The following is a 20,855-nucleotide window of genomic DNA, read 5'->3' as shown; positions in this document are numbered from 1 at the left end:
CGGTAATTCTGTCGACCATATATGTGATATTCAGATGCCGAATGTCACATTGGAGCATGTTGGAGATAAAAAACAAAATGTGCCCAAAACGTGATATTATGACATTATACGCCGTTCTGAGACATGTTTGAACTTTCTATCACTTTTGGATCCGATAATTCTCTTGACCATATTTGTGATATTCAGGCGCCAAATGACATATTGGAGCATGTTGGAGATAAAAAACAAAATGTGCCCAAAACGTTATATTATGACGTTATACGCCGTTCTGAGACATGTTTGAACTTTCTATCACTTTTGGTTCCGGTAATTCAGTCGACCATATATGTGATATTCAGATGCCAAATGTCACATTGGAGCATGTTGGAGATAAAAAACAAAATGTGCCCAAAACTTTATATTATGACGTTATACGCCGTTCTGAGACATGTTTGAACTTTCTATCACTTTTGGTTCCGGTAATTCTGTTGACCATATTTGTGATATTCAGGTGCCAAATGACATCTTGGAGCATGTTGGAGATAAAAAACAAAATGTGCCCAAAACGTGATATTATGACGTTATACGCCGTTCTGAGACATGTTTGAACTTTCTATCACTTTTGGTTCCGGTAATTCTGTCGACCATATATGTGATATTCAGATGCCGAATGTCACATTGGAGCATGTTGGAGATAAAAAACAAAATGTGCCCAAAACGTGATATTATGACGTTATACGCCGTTCTGAGCAATGTTTGAACTTTCTATCACTTTTGGTTCCGATAATTCTGTTGACCATATTTGTGATATTCAGGCGCCAAATGACATCTTGGAGCATGTTGGAGATAAAAAACAAAATGTGCCCAAAACGTGATATTATGACGTTATACGCCGTTCTGAGACATGTTTGAACTTTCTATCACTTTTGGTTCCGGTAATTCAGTCGACCATATATGTGATATTCAGATGCCAAATGTCACATTGGAGCATGTTGGAGATAAAAAACAAAATGTGCCCAAAACGTGATATTATGACGTTATACGCCGTTCTGAGCCATGTTTGAACTTTCTATCACTTTTGGTTCCGGTAATTCTGTCGACCATATACGTGATATTCAGATGCCAAATGTCACATTGGAGCATGTTGGAGATAAAAAACAAAATGTGCCCAAAACGTTATATTATGACGTTATACGCCGTTCTGAGACATGTTTGAACTTTCTATCACTTTTGGTTCCGGTAATTCTGTTGACCATATTTGTGATATTCAGGTGGCAAATGACATCTTGGAGCATGTTGGAGATAAAAAACAAAATGTGCCCAAAACGTGATATTATGACGTTATACGCCGTTCTGAGCCATGTTTGAACTTTCTATCACTTTTGGTTCCGGTAATTCTGTCGACCATATATGTGATATTCAGATGCCAAATGTCACATTGGAGCATGTTGGAGATAAAAAACAAAATGTGTCCAAAACGTGATATTATGACGTTATACGCCGTTCTGAGCCATGTTTGAACTTTCTATCACTTTTGGTTCCGGTAATTCTGTCGACCATATATGTGATATTCAGATGCCAATTGTCACATTGGAGCATGTTGGAGATAAAAAACAAAATGTGCCCAAAACGTTATATTATGACGTTATACGCCGTTCTGAGACATGTTTGAACTTTCTATCACTTTTGGATCCGATAATTCTGTTGACCATATTTGTGATATTCAGGCGCCAAATGACATATTGGAGCATGTTGGATATAAAAAACAAAATGTGCCCAAAACGTTATATTATGACGTTATACGCCGTTCTGAGACATGTTTGAACTTTCTATCACTTTTGGATCCGATAATTCTGTTGACCATATTTGTGATATTCAGGCGCCAAATGACATATTGGAGCATGTTGGATATAAAAAACAAAATGTGCCCAAAACGTTATATTATGACGTTATACGCCGTTCTGAGACATGTTTGAACTTTCTATCACTTTTGGTTCCGATAATTCTGTTGACCATATTTGTGATATTCAGACGCCAAATGACATCTTGGAGCATGTTGGAGATAAAAAACAAAATGTGCCCAAAACGTGATATTATGACGTTATACGCCGTTCTGAGCCATATTTGAACTTTCTATCACTTTTGGTTCCGGTAATTCTGTCGACCATATATGTGATATTCAGATGCCAAATGTCACATTGGAGCATGTTGGAGATAAAAAACAAAATGTGCCCAAAACGTGATATTATGACGTTATACGCCGTTCTGAGACATGTTTGAACTTTCTATCACTTTTGGTTCCGGTAATTCTGTCGACCATATATGTGATATTCCGATGCCAAATGTCACATTGGAGCATGTTGGAGATAAAAAACAAAATGTGCCCAAAACGTGATATTATGACGTTATACGCCGTTCTGAGACATGTTTGAACTTTCTATCACTTTTGGATCCGATAATTCTCTTGACCATATTTGTGATATTCAGGCGCCAAATGACATATTGGAGCATGTTGGAGATAAAAAACAAAATGTGCCCAAAACGTTATATTATGACGTTATACGCCGTTCTGAGACATGTTTGAACTTTCTATCACTTTTGGTTCCGGTAATTCAGTCGACCATATATGTGATATTCAGATGCCAAATGTCACATTGGAGCATGTTGGAGATAAAAAACAAAATGTGCCCAAAACGTTATATTATGACGTTATACGCCGTTCTGAGACATGTTTGAACTTTCTATCACTTTTGGTTCCGGTAATTCTGTTGACCATATTTGTGATATTCAGGTGCCAAATGACATCTTGGAGCATGTTGGAGATAAAAAACAAAATGTGCCCAAAACGTGATATTATGACGTTATACGCCGTTCTGAGACATGTTTGAACTTTCTATCACTTTTGGTTCCGGTAATTCTGTCGACCATATACGTGATATTCAGATGCCAAATGTCACATTGGAGCATGTTGGAGATAAAAAACAAAATGTGCCCAAAACGTTATATTATGACGTTATACGCCGTTCTGAGACATGTTTGAACTTTCTATCACTTTTGGTTCCGGTAATTCTGTTGACCATATTTGTGATATTCAGGTGGCGAATAACATCTTGGAGCATGTTGGAGATAAAAAACAAAATGTGCCCAAAACGTGATATTATGACGTTATACGCCGTTCTGAGCCATATTTGAACTTTCTATCACTTTTGGTTCCGGTAATTCTGTCGACCATATATGTGATATTCAGATGCCAAATGTCACATTGGAGCATGTTGGAGATAAAAAACAAAATGTGCCCAAAACGTTATATTATGACGTTATACGCCGTTCTGAGACATGTTTGAACATTCTATCACTTTTGGTTCCGGTAATTCTGTTGACCATATTTGTGATATTCAGGTGGCAAATGACATCTTGGAGCATGTTGGAGATAAAAAACAAAATGTGCCCAAAACGTGATATTATGACGTTATACGCCGTTCTGAGACATGTTTGAACTTTCTATCACTTTTGGTTCCGGTAATTCTGTCGACCATATATGTGATATTCAGATGCCAAATGTCACATTGGAGCATGTTGGAGATAAAAAACAAAATGTGCCCAAAACGTGATATTATGACGTTATACGCCGTTCTGAGCCATGTTTGAACTTTCTATCACTTTTGGTTCCGGTAATTCTGTCGACCATATATGTGATATTCAGATGCCAAATGTCACATTGGAGCATGTTGGAGATAAAAAACAAAATGTGCCCAAAACGTGATATTATGACGTTATACGCCGTTCTGAGCCATGTTTGAACTTTCTATCACTTTTGGTTCCGATAATTCTGTTCACCATATTTGTGATATTCAGGGGCCAAATGACATATTGGAGCATGTTGGAGATAAAAAACAAAATGTGCCCAAAACGTGATATTATGACGTTATACGCCGTTCTGAGCCATGTTTGAACTTTCTATCACTTTTGGTTCCGGTAATTCTGTTGACCATATTTGTGATATTCAGGTGCCAAATGACATCTTGGAGCATGTTGGAGATAAAAAACAAAATGTGCCCAAAACGTGATATTATGACGTTATACGCCGTTCTGAGACATGTTTGAACTTTCTATCACTTTTGGTTCCGGTAATTCTGTCGACCATATATGTGATATTCAGATGCCGAATGTCACATTGGAGCATGTTGGAGATAAAAAACAAAATGTGCCCAAAACGTGATATTATGACGTTATACGCCGTTCTGAGCAATGTTTGAACTTTCTATCACTTTTGGTTCCGATAATTCTGTTGACCATATTTGTGATATTCAGGCGCCAAATGACATCTTGGAGCATGTTGGAGATAAAAAACAAAATGTGCCCAAAACGTGATATTATGACGTTATACGCCGTTCTGAGACATGTTTGAACTTTCTATCACTTTTGGTTCCGGTAATTCAGTCGACCATATATGTGATATTCAGATGCCAAATGTCACATTGGAGCATGTTGGAGATAAAAAACAAAATGTGCCCAAAACGTGATATTATGACGTTATACGCCGTTCTGAGCCATGTTTGAACTTTCTATCACTTTTGGTTCCGGTAATTCTGTCGACCATATACGTGATATTCAGATGCCAAATGTCACATTGGAGCATGTTGGAGATAAAAAACAAAATGTGCCCAAAACGTTATATTATGACGTTATACGCCGTTCTGAGACATGTTTGAACTTTCTATCACTTTTGGTTCCGGTAATTCTGTTGACCATATTTGTGATATTCAGGTGGCAAATGACATCTTGGAGCATGTTGGAGATAAAAAACAAAATGTGCCCAAAACGTGATATTATGACGTTATACGCCGTTCTGAGACATGTTTGAACTTTCTATCACTTTTGGTTCCGGTAATTCTGTCGACCATATATGTGATATTCAGATGCCAAATGTCACATTGGAGCATGTTGGAGATAAAAAACAAAATGTGCCCAAAACGTGATATTATGACGTTATACGCCGTTCTGAGCCATGTTTGAACTTTCTATCACTTTTGGTTCCGGTAATTCTGTCGACCATATATGTGATATTCAGATGCCAAATGTCACATTGGAGCATGTTGGAGATAAAAAACAAAATGTGCCCAAAACGTGATATTATGACGTTATACGCCGTTCTGAGCCATGTTTGAACTTTCTATCACTTTTGGTTCCGGTAATTGTGTCGACCATATATGTGATATTCAGATGCCAAATGTCACATTGGAGCATGTTGGAGATAAAAAACAAAATGTGCCCAAAACGTGATATTATGACGTTATACGCCGTTCTGAGCCATGTTTGAACTTTCTATCACTTTTGGTTCCGGTAATTCTGTCGACCATATATGTGATATTCAGATGCCAAATGTCACATTGGAGCATGTTGGAGATAAAAAACAAAATGTGCCCAAAACGTGATATTATGACGTTATACGCCGTTCTGAGCCATGTTTGAACTTTCTATCACTTTTGGTTCCGATAATTCTGTTGACCATATTTGTGATATTCAGGCGCCAAATGACATCTTGGAGCATGTTGGAGATAAAAAACAAAATGTGCCCAAAACGTGATATTATGACGTTATACGCCGTTCTGAGACATGTTTGAACTTTCTATCACTTTTGGTTCCGGTAATTCAGTCGACCATATATGTGATATTCAGATGCCAAATGTCACATTGGAGCATGTTGGAGATAAAAAACAAAATGTGCACAAAACGTGATATTATGACGTTATACGCCGTTCTGAGCCATGTTTGAACTTTCTATCACTTTTGGTTCCGATAATTCTGTTCACCATATTTGTGATATTCAGGGGCCAAATGACATATTGGTGCATGTTGGAGATAAAAAACAAAATGTGCCCAAAACGTGATATTATGACGTTATACGCCGTTCTGAGACATGTTTGAACTTTCTATCACTTTTGGTTCCGGTAATTCAGTCGACCATATATGTGATATTCAGTTGCCAAATGTCACATTGGAGCATGTTGGAGATAAAAAACAAAATGTGCCCAAAGCGTTATATTATGACGTTATACGCCGTTCTGAGACATGTTTGAACTTTCTATCACTTTTGGTTCCGGTAATTCTGTCGACCATATATGTGATATTCAGATGCCAAATGTCACATTGGAGCATGTTGGAGATAAAAAACAAAATGTGCCCAAAACGTGATATTATGACGTAATACGCCGTTCTGAGTCATGTTTGAACTTTCTATCACTTTTCGTTCCGATAATTCTGTTGACCATATTTGTGATATTCAGGCGCCAAATGACATCTTGGAGCATTTTGGAGATAAAAAACAAAATGTGCCCAAAACGTGATATTATGACGTTATACGCCGTTCTGAGACATGTTTGAACTTTCTTTCACTTTTGGTTCCGGTAATTCTGTCGACCATATATGTGATATTCAGGGGCCAAATGAGATATTGGAGCATGTTGGAGATAAAAAACAAAATGTGCCCAAAACGTTATATTATGACGTTATACGCTGTTCTGAGCCATGTTTAAACTTTCTATCACTTTTGGTTCCGATAATTCTGTTGACCATATTTGTGATATTCAGATGCCAAATGTCACATTGGAGCATGTTGGAGATAAAAAACAAAATGTGCCCAAAACGTGATATTATGACGTTATACGCCGTTCTGAGACATGTTTGAACTTTCTATCACTTTTGGTTCCGGTAATTCTGTCGACCATATACGTGATATTCAGATGCCAAATGTCACATTGGAGCATGTTGGAGATAAAAAACAAAATGTGCCCAAAACGTGATATTATGACGTTATACGCCGTTCTGAGCCATGTTTGAACTGTCTATCACTTTTGGTTCCGATAATTCTGTTCACCATATTTGTGATATTCAGGGGCCAAATGACATATTGGAGCATGTTGGAGATAAAAAACAAAATGTGCCCAAAACGTTATATTATGACGTTATACGCCGTTCTGAGACATGTTTGAACTTTCTATCACTTTTGGTTCCGGTAATTCTGTCGACCATATATGTGATATTCAGATGCCAAATGTCACATTGTTGGAGATAAAAAACAAAATGTGCCCAAAACGTGATATTATGACGTTATACGCCGTTCTGAGCCATGTTTGAACTTTCTATCACTTTTGGTTCCGATAATTCTGTTCACCATATTTGTGATATTCAGGGGCCAAATGACATATTGGAGCATGTTGGAGATAAAAAACAAAATGTGCCCAAAACGTTATATTATGGCGTTATACGCCGTTCTGAGACATGTTTGAACTTTCTATCACTTTTGGTTCCGATAATTCTGTTGACCATATTTGTGATATTCAGGGGCCAAATGACATATTGGAACATGTTGGAGATAAAAAGCAAAATGTGTCCAAAACGTGATATTATGACGTTATACGCTGTTCTGAGACATGTTTAAACTTTCTATCACTTTTGGTTCCGATAATTCTGTTGACCATATTTGTGATATTCAGGGGCCAAATGACATATTGGAGCATGTTGGAGATAAAAAACAAAATGTGCCCAAAACGTTATATTATGACGTTATACGCCGTTCTGAGACATGTTTGAACTTTCTATCACTTTTGGTTCCGATAATTCTGTTGACCATATTTGTGATATTCAGGGGCCAAATGACATATTGGAACATGTTGGAGATAAAAAACAAAATGTGCCCAAAACGTGATATTATGACGTTATACGCCGTTCTGAGACATGTTTAAACTTTCTATCACTTTTGGATCCGATAATTCTGTTGACCATATTTGTGATATTCAGGGGCCAAATGAGATATTGGAGCATGTTGGAGATAAAAAACAAAATGTGCCCAAAACGTTATATTATGACGTTATACGCCGTTCTGAGCCATGTTTGAACTTTCTATCACTTTTGGTTCCGATAATTCTGTTGACCATATTTGTGATATTCAGATGCCAAATGTCACATTGGAGCATGTTGGAGATAAAAAACAAAATGTGCCCAAAACGTGATATTATGACGTTATACGCCGTTCTGAGACATGTTTGAACTTTCTATCACTTTCGGTTCCGGTAATTCTGTCGACCATATATGTGATATTCAGATGCCAAATGTCACATTGGAGCATGTTGGAGATAAAAAACAAAATGTGCCCAAAACGTTATATTATGACGTTATACGCCGTTCTGAGACATGTTTGAACTTTCTATCACTTTTGGTTTCGGTAATTCTGTTGACCATATTTGTGATATTCAGGCGCCAAATGACATCTTGGAGCATGTTGGAGATAAAAAACAAAATGTGCCCAAAACGTGATATTATGACGTTATACGCCGTTCTGAGACATGTTTGAACTTTCTATCACTTTTGGTTCCGGTAATTCTGTCGGCCATATATGTGATATTCAGGGGCCAAATGAGATATTGGAGCATATTGGAGATAAAAAACAAAATGTGCCCAAAACGTGATATTATGACGTTATACGCCGTTCTGAGCCATGTTTGAACTTTCTATCACTTTTGGTTCCGATAATTCTGTTGACCATATTTGTGATATTCAGGCGCCAAATAACATCTTGGAGCATGTTGGAGATAAAAAACAAAATGTGCCCAAAACGTGATATTATGACGTTATACGCCGTTCTGAGCCATGTTTGAACTTTCTATCACTTTTGGTTCCGATAATTCTGTTGACCATATTTGTGATATTCAGGCGCCAAATGACATCTTGGAGCATGTTGGAGATAAAAAACAAAATGTGCCCAAAACGTGATATTATGACGTTATACGCCGTTCTGAGACATGTTTGAACTTTCTATCACTTTTGGTTCCGGTAATTCAGTCGACCATATATGTGATATTCAGATGCCAAATGTCACATTGGAGCATGTTGGAGATAAAAAACAAAATGTGCCCAAAACGTTATATTATGACGTTATCGCCGTTCTGAGACATGTTTGAACTTTCTATCACTTTTGGTTCCGATAATTCTGTTGACCATATTTGTGATATTCAGATGACAAATGTCACATTGGAGCATGTTGGAGATAAAAAACAAAATGTGCCCAAAACGTGATACTATGACGTTATACGCCGTTCTGAGACATGTTTGAACTTTCTATCACTTTTGGTTCCGGTAATTCTGTCGACCATATACGTGATATTCAGATGCCAAATGTCACATTGGAGCATGTTGGAGATAAAAAACAAAATGTGCCCAAAACGTGATATTATGACGTTATACGCCGTTCTGAGCCATGTTGAACTTTCTATCACTTTTGGTTCCGATAATTCTGTTCACCATATTTGTGATATTCAGGGGCCAAATGACATATTGGAGCATGTTGGAGATAAAAAACAAAATGTGCCCAAAACGTTATATTATAACGTTATACGCCGTTCTGAGACATGTTTGAACTTTCTATCACCTTTGGTTCCAATAATTCTGTTGACCATATTTGTGATATTCAGGCGCCAAATGACATCTTGGAGCATGTTGGAGATAAAAAACAAAATGTGGCCAAAACGTGATATTATGACGTTATACGCCGTTCTGAGCCATGTATGAACTTTCTATCACTTTTGGTTCCGGTAATTCAGTCGACCATATATGTGATATTCAGATGCCAAATGTCACATTGGAGCATGTTGGAGATAAAAAACAAAATGTGCCCAAAACGTTATATTATGACGTTATACGCCGTTCTGAGACATGTTTGAACTTTCTATCACTTTTGGTTCCGATAATTCTGTTGACCATATTTGTGATATTCAGATGCCAAATGTCACATGTTAGCATGTTGGAGATAAAAAACAAAATGTGCCCAAAACGTGATATTATGACGTTATACGCCGTTCTGAGATATGTTTGAACTTTCTATCACTTTTGGTTCCGGTAATTCTGTCGACCATATATGTGATATTCAGATGCCAAATGTCACATTGGAGCCATGTTGGAGATAAAAAACAAAATGTGCCCAAAACGTGATATTATGACGTTATACGCCGTTCTGAGCCATGTTTGAACTTTCTATCACTTTTGGTTCCGATAATTCTGTTGACCATATTTGTGATATTCAGGCGCCAAATGACATCTTGGAGCATGTTGGAGATAAAAAACAAAATGTGCCCAAAACGTTATATTATGAGGTTATACGCCGTTCTGAGCCATGTTTGAACTTTCTATCACTTTTGGTTCCGATAATTCTGTTGACCATATTTGTGATATTCAGATGCCAAATGTCACATGTTAGCATGTTGGAGATAAAAAACAAAATGTGCCCAAAACGTGATATTATGACGTTATACGCAGTTCTGAGACATGTTTGAACTTTCTATCACTTTTGGTTCCGATAATTCTGTTGACCATATTTGTGATATTCAGATGCCAAATGTCACATGTTAGCATGTTGGAGATAAAAAACAAAATGTGCCCAAAACGTGATATTATGACGTTATACGCCGTTCTAAGACATGTTTGAACTTTCTATCACTTTTGGTTCCGATAATTCTGTTCACCATATTTGTGATATTCAGGGGCCAAATGACATATTGGAGCATGTTGGAGATAAAAAACAAAATGTGCCCAAAACGTGATATTATAACGTTATACGCCGTTCTGAGCCATGTTTGAACTTTCTATCACTCTTGGTTCCGGTAATTCTGTCGACCATATATGTGATATTCAGATGCCAAATGTCACATTGGAGCATGTTGGAGATAAAAAACAAAATGTGCCCAAAACGTGATATTATGACGTTATACGCCGTTCTGAGCCATGTTTGAACTTTCTATCACTTTTGGTTCCGATAATTCTGTTGAAAATATTTGTGATATTCAGATGCCAAATGTCACATGTTAGCATGTTGGAGATAAAAAACAAAATGTGCCCAAAACGTGATATTATGACGTTATACGCCGTTCTGAGACATGTTTGAACTTTCTATCACTTTTGGTTCCGGTAATTCTGTCGACCATATATGTGATATTCAGATGCCAAATGTCACATTGGAGCCATGTTGGAGATAAAAAACAAAATGTGCCCAAAACGTGATATTATGACGTTATACGCCGTTCTGAGCCATGTTTGAACTTTCTATCACTTTTGGTTCCGATAATTCTGTTCACCATATTTGTGATATTCAGGGGCCAAATGACATATTGGAGCATGTTGGAGACAAAAAACAAAATGTGCCCAAAACGTGATATTATGACGTTATACGCCGTTCTGAGCCATGTTTGAACTTTCTATCACTTTTGGTTCCGATAATTCTGTTGACCATATTTGTGATATTCAGGCGCCAAATGACATCTTGGAGCATGTTGGAGATAAAAAACAAAATGTGCCCAAAACGTTATATTATGAGGTTATACGCCGTTCTGAGCCATGTTTGAACTTTCTATCACTTTTGGTTCCGATAATTCTGTTGACCATATTTGTGATATTCAGATGCCAAATGTCACAATGGAGCATGTTGGAGATAAAAAACAAAATGTGCCCAAAACGTGATATTATGACGTTATACGCCGTTCTGAGCCATGTTTGAACTTTCTATCACTTTTGGTTCCGATAATTCTGTCGACCATATATGTGATATTCAGGCGCCAAATGACATCTTGGAGCATGTTGGAGATAAAAAACAAAATGTGCCCAAAACGTTATATTATGAGGTTATACGCCGTTCTGAGCCATGTTTGAACTTTCTATCACTTTTGGTTCCAATAATTCTGTTGACCATATTTGTGATATTCAGATGCCAAATGTCACATTGGAGCATGTTGGAGATAAAAAACAAAATGTGCCCAAAACGTGATATTATGACGTTATACGCCGTTCTGAGACATGTTTGAACTTTCTATCACTTTTGGTTCCGGTAATTCTGTTGACCATATTTGTGATATTCAGGCGCCAAATGACATCTTGGAGCATGTTGGAGATAAAAAACAAAATGTGCCCAAAACGTGATATTATGACGTTATACGCCGTTCTGAGACATGTTTGAACTTTCTATCACTTTTGGTTCCGGTAATTCAGTCGACCATATATGTGATATTCAGATGCCAAATGTCACATTGGAGCATGTTGGAGATAAAAAACAAAATGTGCCCAAAACGTTATATTATGACGTTATACGCCGTTCTGAGACATGTTTGAACTTTCTATCACTTTTGGTTCCGATAATTCTGTTGACCATATATGTGATATTCAGATGCCAAATGTCACATTGGAGCATGTTGGAGATAAAAAACAAAATGTGCCCAAAACGTGATATTATGAAGTTATACGCCGTTCTGAGACATGTTTGAACTTTCTATCACTTTTGGTTCCGGTAATTCTGTCGACCATATATGTGATATTCAGATGCCAAATGTCACATTGGAGCATGTTGGAGATAAAAAACAAAATGTGCCCAAAACGTGCTATTATGACGTTATACGCCGTTCTGAGCCATGTTTGAACTTTCTATCACTTTTGGTTCCGGTAATTCTGTTGACCATATTTGTGATATTCAGGCGCCAAATGACATCTTGGAGCATGTTGGAGATAAAAAACAAAATGTGCCCAAAACGTTATATTATGAGGTTATACGCCGTTCTGAGCCATGTTTGAACTTTCTATCACTTTTGGTTCCGATAATTCTGTTGACCATATTTGTGATATTCAGATGCCAAATGTCACATTGGAGCATGTTGGAGATAAAAAACAAAATGTGCCCAAAACGTGATATTATGACGTTATACGCCGTTCTGAGCCATGTTTGAACTTTCTATCACTTTTGGTTCCAATAATTCTGTCGACCATATATGTGATATTCAGGCGCCAAATGACATCTTGGAGCATGTTGGAGATAAAAAACAAAATGTGCCCAAAACGTGATATTATGACGTTATACGCCGTTCTGAGCCATGTTTGAACTTTCTATCACTTTTGGTTCCGGTAATTCTGTCGACCATATATGTGATATTCAGATGCCAAATGTCACATTGTTGGAGATAAAAAACAAAATGTGTCCAAAACGTGATATTATGACGTTATACGCCGGTCTGAGACATGTTTGAACTTTCTATCACTTTTGGTTCCGATAATTCTGTTGACCATATTTGTGATATTCAGGCGCCAAATGACATCTTGGAGCATGTTGGAGATAAAAAACAAAATGTGCCCAAAACGTGATATTATGACGTTATACGCCGTTCTGAGACATGTTTGAACTTTCTATCACTTTTGGTTCCGGTAATTCTGTCGACCATATATGTGATATTCAGATGCCAAATGTCACATTGTTGGAGATAAAAAACAAAATGTGCCCAAAACGTGATATTATGACGTTATACGCCGTTCTGAGACATGTTTGAACTTTCTATCACTTTTGGTTCCGGTAATTCAGTCGACCATATATGTGATATTCAGATGCCAAATGTCACATTGGAGCATGTTGGAGATAAAAAACAAAATGTGCCCAAAACGTTATATTATGACGTTATACGCCGTTCTGAGACATGTTTGAACTTTCTATCACTTTTGGTTCCGATAATTCTGTTGACCATATATGTGATATTCAGATGCCAAATGTCACATTGGAGCATGTTGGAGATAAAAAACAAAATGTGCCCAAAACGTGATATTATGAAGTTATACGCCGTTCTGAGTCATGTTTGAACTTTCTATCACTTTTGGTTCCGGTAATTCTGTCGACCATATATGTGATATTCAGATGCCAAATGTCACATTGGAGCATGTTGGAGATAAAAAACAAAATGTGCCCAAAACGTGCTATTATGACGTTATACGCCGTTCTGAGCCATGTTTGAACTTTCTATCACTTTTGGTTCCGGTAATTCTGTTGACCATATTTGTGATATTCAGGCGCCAAATGACATCTTGGAGCATGTTGGAAATAAAAAACAAAATGTGCCCAAAACGTGATATTATGACGTTATACGCCGTTCTGATACATGTTTGAACTTTCTATCACTTTTGGTTCCGGTAATTCTGTCGACCATATATGTGATATTCAGATGCCAAATGTCACATTGTTGGAGATAAAAAACAAAATGTGTCCAAAACGTGATATTATGACGTTATACGCCGGTCTGAGACATGTTTGAACTTTCTATCACTTTTGGTTCCGATAATTCTGTTGACCATATTTGTGATATTCAGGCGCCAAATGACATCTTGGAGCATGTTGGAGATAAAAAACAAAATGTGCCCAAAACGTGATATTATGACGTTATACGCCGTTCTGAGACATGTTTGAACTTTCTATCACTTTTGGTTCCGGTAATTCTGTCGACCATATATGTGATATTCAGATGCCAAATGTCACATTGTTGGAGATAAAAAACAAAATGTGCCCAAAACGTGATATTATGACGTTATACGCCGTTCTGAGACATGTTTGAACTTTCTATCACTTTTGGTTCCGGTATTCTGTCGACCATATATGTGATATTCAGATGCCAAATGTCACATTGGAGCATGTTGGTGATAAAAAACAAAATGTGCCCAAAACGTGATATTATGAAGTTATACGCCGTTCTGAGACATGTTTGAACTTTCTATCACTTTTGGTTCCGGTAATTCTGTCGACCATATATGTGATATTCAGATGCCAAATGTCACATTGGAGCATGTTGGAGATAAAAAACAAAATGTGCCCAAAACGTGCTATTATGACGTTATACGCCGTTCTGAGCCATGTTTGAACTTTCTATCACTTTTGGTTCCGGTAATTCTGTTGACCATATTTGTGATATTCAGGCGCCAAATGACATCTTGGAGCATGTTGGAAATAAAAAACAAAATGTGCCCAAAACGTGATATTATGACGTTATACGCCGTTCTGATACATGTTTGAACTTTCTATCACTTTTGGTTCCGGTAATTCTGTCGACCATATATGTGATATTCAGATGCCAAATGTCACATTGTTGGAGATAAAAAACAAAATGTGTCCAAAACGTGATATTATGACGTTATACGCCGGTCTGAGACATGTTTGAACTTTCTATCACTTTTGGTTCCGATAATTCTGTTGACCATATTTGTGATATTCAGGCGCCAAATGACATCTTGGAGCATGTTGGAGATAAAAAACAAAATGTGCCCAAAACGTGATATTATGACGTTATACGCCGTTCTGAGACATGTTTGAACTTTCTATCACTTTTGGTTCCGGTAATTCTGTCGACCATATATGTGATATTCAGATGCCAAATGTCACATTGTTGGAGATAAAAAACAAAATGTGCCCAAAACGTGATATTATGACGTTATACGCCGTTCTGAGACATGTTTGAACTTTCTATCACTTTTGGTTCCGGTAATTCAGTCGACCATATATGTGATATTCAGATGCCAAATGTCACATTGGAGCATGTTGGAGATAAAAAACAAAATGTGCCCAAAACGTTATATTATGACGTTATACGCCGTTCTGAGACATGTTTGAACTTTCTATCACTTTTGGTTCCGATAATTCTGTTGACCATATATGTGATATTCAGATGCCAAATGTCACATTGGAGCATGTTGGAGATAAAAAACAAAATGTGCCAAAAACGTGATATTATGAAGTTATACGCCGTTCTGAGTCATGTTTGAACTTTCTATCACTTTTGGTTCCGGTAATTCTGTCGACCATATTTGTGATATTCAGGCGCCAAATGACATCTTGGAGCATGTTGGAAATAAAAAACAAAATGTGCCCAAAACGTGATATTATGACGTTATACGCCGTTCTGATACATGTTTGAACTTTCTATCACTTTTGGTTCCGGTAATTCTGTCGACCATATATGTGATATTCAGATGCCAAATGTCACATTGTTGGAGATAAAAAACAAAATGTGTCCAAAACGTGATATTATGACGTTATACGCCGGTCTGAGACATGTTTGAACTTTCTATCACTTTTGGTTCCGATAATTCTGTTGACCATATTTGTGATATTCAGGCGCCAAATGACATCTTGGAGCATGTTGGAGATAAAAAACAAAATGTGCCCAAAACGTGATATTATGACGTTATACGCCGTTCTGAGACATGTTTGAACTTTCTATCACTTTTGGTTCCGGTAATTCTGTCGACCATATATGTGATATTCAGATGCCAAATGTCACATTGTTGGAGATAAAAAACAAAATGTGCCCAAAACGTGATATTATGACGTTATACGCCGTTCTGAGACATGTTTGAACTTTCTATCACTTTTGGTTCCGGTATTCTGTCGACCATATATGTGATATTCAGATGCCAAATGTCACATTGGAGCATGTTGGTGATAAAAAACAAAATGTGCCCAAAACGTGATATTATGAAGTTATACGCCGTTCTGAGACATGTTTGAACTTTCTATCACTTTTGGTTCCGGTAATTCTGTCGACCATATATGTGATATTCAGATGCCAAATGTCACATTGGAGCATGTTGGAGATAAAAAACAAAATGTGCCCAAAACGTTATATTATGACGTTATACGCCGTTCTGAGACATGTTTGAACTTTCTATCACTTTTGGTTCCGGTAATTCTGTTGACCATATTTGTGATATTCAGGTGCCAAATGACATCTTGGAGCATGTTGGAGATAAAAAACAAAATGTGCCCAAAACGTGATATTATGACGTTATACGCCGTTCTGAGACATGTTTGAACTTTCTATCACTTTTGGTTCCGGTAATTCTGTTGACCATATTTGTGATATTCAGGTGCCAAATGACATCTTGGAGCATGTTGGAGATAAAAAACAAAATGTCCCCAAAACGTGATATTACGACGTTATACGCCGTTCTGAGCCATGTTTGAACTTTCTATCACTTTTGGTTCCGGTAATTCTGTCGACCATATATGTGATATTCAGATGCCAAATGTCACATTGTTGGAGATAAAAAACAAAATGTGCCCAAAACGTGATATTATGACGTTATACGCCGTTCTGAGCCATGTTTGAACTTTCTATCACTTTTGGTTCCGGTAATTCTGTCGACCATATATGTGATATTGAGATGCCAAATGTCACATTGGAGCATGTTGGAGATAAAAAACAAAATGTGCCCAAAACGTGATATTATGACGTTATACGCCGTTCTGAGCCATGTTTGAACTTTCTATCACTATTGGTTCCGATAATTCTGTTCACCATATTTGTGATATTCACGGGCCAAATGACATATTGGAGCATGTTGGAGATAAAAAACAAAATGTGTCCAAAACGTGATATTATGACATTATACGCCGTTCTGAGCCGTGTTTGAACTTTCTATCACTTTTGGTTCCGATAATTCTGTTCACCATATTTGTGATATTCAGGGGCCACATGACATATTGGAGCATGTTAGAGATAAAAAACAAAATGTGCCCAAAACGTTATATTATGACGTTATACGCCGTTCTGAGACATGTTTGGACTTTCTATCACTTTTGGTTCCGGTAATTCTGTCGACCATATATGTGATATTCAGATGCCAAATGTCACATTGTTGGAGATAAAAAACAAAATGTGCCCAAAACGTGATATTATGACGTTATACGCCGTTCTGAGACATGTTTGAACTTTCTATCACTTTTGGTTCCGATAATTCTGTTCACCATATTAGTGATATTCAGGGGCCAAATGACATATTGGAGCATGTTGGAGATAAAAAACAAAATGTGCCCAAAACGTTATATTATGACGTTATACGCCGTTCTGAGACATGTTTGAACTTTCTATCACTTTTGGATCCGATAATTCTGTTGACCATATTTGTGATATTCAGGCGCCAAATGACATATTGGAGCATGTTGGAGATAAAAAACAAAATGTGCCCAAAACGTGATATTATGACGTTATACGCCGTTCTGAGACATGTTTGAACTTTCTATCACTTTTGGTTCCGGTAATTCTGTCGACCATATATGTGATATTCAGATGCCAAATGTCACATTGGAGCATGTTGGAGATAAAAAACAAAATGTGCCCAAAACGTGATATTATGACGTTATACGCCGTTCTGAGACATGTTTGAACTTTCTATCACTTTTGGATCCGATAATTCTATTGACCATATTTGTGATATTCAGGCGCCAAATGACATATTGGAGCAAGTTGGAGATAAAAAACAATATGTGCCCAAAACGTGATATTATGACGTTATACGCCGTTCTGAGACATGTTTGAACTTTCTATCACTTTTGGTTCCGGTAATTCTGTCGACCATATATGTGATATTCAGATGCGAAATGTCACATTGGAGCATGTTGGAGATAAAAAACAAAATGTGCCCAAAACGTTATATTATGACGTTATACGCCGTTCTGAGACATGTTTGAACTTTCTATCACTTTTGGTTCCGGTAATTCTGTTGACCATATTTGTGATATTCAGGTGCCAAATGACATCTTGGAGCATGTTGGAGATAAAAAACAAAATGTGCCCAAAACGTGATATTATGACGTTATACGCCGTTCTGAGACATGTTTGAACTTTCTATCACTTTTGGTTCCGGTAATTCTGTCGACCATATATGTGATATTCAGATGCCAAATGTCACATTGGAGCATGTTGGAGATAAAAAACAAAATGTGCCCAAAACTTGATATTATGACGTTATACGCCGTTCTGAGCAATGTTTGAACTTTCTATCACTTTTGGTTCCGATAATTCTGTTGACCATATTTGTGATATTCAGGCGCCAAATGACATCTTGGAGCATGTTGGAGATAAAAAACAAAATGTGCCCAAAACGTGATATTATGACGTTATACGCCGTTCTGAGACATGTTTGAACTTTCTATCACTTTTGGTTCCGGTAATTCTGTCGACCATATATGTGATATTCAGATGCCAAATGTCACATTGGAGCATGTTGGAGATAAAAAACAAAATGTGCCCAAAACGTGATATTATGACGTTATACGCCGTTCTGAGCCATGTTTGAACTTTCTATCACTTTTGGTTCCGGTAATTCTGTCGACCATATATGTGATATTCAGATGCCAAATGTCACATTGGAGCATGTTGGAGATAAAAAACAAAATGTGCCCAAAACGTGATATTATGACGTTATACGCCGTTCTGAGCCATGTTTGAACTTTCTATCACTTTTGGTTCCGATAATTCTGTTCACCATATTTGTGATATTCAGGGGCCAAATGACATATTGGAGCATGTTGGAGATAAAAAACAAAATGTTCCCAAAACGTTATATTATGACGTTATACGCCGTTCTGAGCCATATTTGAACTTTCTATCACTTTTGGTTCCGGTAATTCTGTCGACCATATATGTGATATTCAGATGCCAAATGTCACATTGGAGCATGTTGGAGATAAAAAACAAAATGTGCCCAAAACGTTATATTATGACGTTATACGCCGTTCTGAGCCATGTTTGAACTTTCTATCACTTTTGGTTCCGGTAATTCTGTCGACCATATATGTGATATTGAGATGCCAAATGTCACATTGGAGCATGTTGGAGATAAAAAACAAAATGTGCCCAAAACGTGATATTATGACGTTATACGCCGTTCTGAGCCATATTTGAACTTTCTATCACTATTGGTTCCGATAATTCTGTTCACCATATTTGTGATATTCAGGGGCCAAATGACATATTGGAGCATGTTGGAGATAAAAAACAAAATGTGTCCAAAACGTGATATTATGACATTATACGCCGTTCTGAGCCATGTTTGAACTTTCTATCACTTTTGGTTCCGATAATTCTGTTCACCATATTTGTGATATTCAGCGGCCACATGACATATTGGAGCATGTTAGAGATAAAAAACAAAATGTGCCCAAAACGTTATATTATGACGTTATACGCCGTTCTGAGACATGTTTGAACTTTCTATCACTTTTGGTTCCGGTAATTCTGTCGACCATATATGTGATATTCAGATGCCAAATGTCACATTGTTGGAGATAAAAAACAAAATGTGCCCAAAACGTGATATTATGACGTTATACGCCGTTCTGAGACATGTTTGAACTTTCTATCACTTTTGGTTCCGGTAATTCTGTCGACCATATATGTGATATTCAGATGCCAAATGTCACATTGGAGCATGTTGCAGATAAAAAACAAAATGTGCCCAAAACGTTATATTATGACGTTATACGCCGTTCTGAGACATGTTTGAACTTTCTATCACTTTTGGTTCCGATAATTCTGTTCACCATATTTGTGATATTCAGGAGCCAAATGACATATTGGAGCATGTTGGAGATAAAAAACAAAATGTGCCCAAAACGTTATATTATGACGTTATACGCCGTTCTGAGACATGTTTGAACTTTCTATCACTTTTGGTTCCGGTAATTCTGTCGACCATATATGTGATATTCAGATGCCAAATGTCACATTGGAGCATGTTGGAGATAAAAAACAAAATGTGCCCAAAACGTGATATTATGACGTTATACGCCGTTCTGAGCCATGTTTGAACTTTCTATCACTTTTGGTTCCGGTAATTCTGTCGACCATATATGTGATATTCAGATGCCAAATGTCACATTGGAGCATGTTGGAGATAAAAAACAAAATGTGCCCAAAACGTGATATTATGACGTTATACGCCGTTCTGAGCCATGTTTGAACTTTCTATCACTTTTGGTTCCGATAATTCTGTTCACCATATTTGTGATATTCAGGGGCCAAATGACATATTGGAGCATGTTGGAGATAAAAAACAAAATGTGCCCAAAACGTTATATTATGACGTTATACGCCGTTCTGAGCCATATTTGAACTTTCTATCACTTTTGGTTCCGGTAATTCTGTCGACCATATATGTGATATTCAGATGCCAAATGTCACATTGGAGCATGTTTTAGATAAAAAACAAAATGTGCCCAAAACGTGATATTATGACGTTATACGCCGTTC

The sequence above is a fragment of the Onthophagus taurus genome, chromosome 3, assembly GCF_036711975.1.
Source record: "Onthophagus taurus isolate NC chromosome 3, IU_Otau_3.0, whole genome shotgun sequence".
Taxonomy (NCBI): Eukaryota; Metazoa; Arthropoda; class Insecta; order Coleoptera; family Scarabaeidae; genus Onthophagus; species Onthophagus taurus.
This window is presented reverse-complemented; position numbering follows the sequence as displayed.